Source organism: Canis lupus, chromosome 13 (assembly GCF_003254725.2).
Source record: "Canis lupus dingo isolate Sandy chromosome 13, ASM325472v2, whole genome shotgun sequence".
In the NCBI taxonomy this organism is placed as follows: Eukaryota; Metazoa; Chordata; class Mammalia; order Carnivora; family Canidae; genus Canis; species Canis lupus.
The window spans coordinates 49,450,181-49,450,729 of record NC_064255.1 but is presented as its reverse complement, the minus strand read 5'-3'; the positions used below and the strand labels follow the sequence as shown (position 1 = coordinate 49,450,729).

At 36.4% G+C, this 549-nt stretch overlaps 1 non-coding gene across 1 annotated transcript; it reads left to right on the top strand.

Moving 5' to 3' along the window:
- LOC112652370 (U5 spliceosomal RNA) lies at window positions 1-115 on the top strand. Its single transcript, XR_003131400.1, has one exon. It is a non-coding gene; the product is annotated as a U5 spliceosomal RNA (small nuclear RNA).
- Window positions 116-549: the final 434 nt, after the last annotated feature.

The window sequence follows — 549 nt, the reverse complement described above, 5'->3', positions numbered from 1 at the left end:
ATACTCTGGTTTCTCTTCAGATCATATAAATGTTTTGCCTTTTACTAAAGATTTCCATGGAGAGGAACAACTTTGAGTCTTAAGTAGATTTTTTGGGTCCTTGTTTCAGTAAAGTTTACAAAGAAAAAAAAGAGAGAAAGGAAGGAAAGAAAAGAAAAGAAAAGAAAAGAAAAGAAAAGAAAAGAAAGAAAAGAAAAGAAAAGAAAAAAGAAAAGAAAGAAAAGAAAAGAAAAGAAAGAAAAGAAAAGAAAGAAAAGAAAAGAAGGAAAAGAGTGAGTGAACACTGGCCAGATAGGCCAGAGAACTGTTTCTCCTTCCCTCTGTCATTTTAAGAAATCACTTCTCGTAGCACCTGGGTAATTTAGTTGGTTAGGGGGTTAAGTCTCTTCCTTGGGCTCAGGTCATGATCCCAGGATGCTGGGATGGAGCCCCAGCTCTCTGCAGGCTTCTGGCTCAACAGGGAATCTGCTTCTCTCTCTTCATGCTCTCACTCTCTCTCACAAATAAAATCTTAGAAAGGAAAGAAAGAAAAAGAAAGAAAGAAAGAAA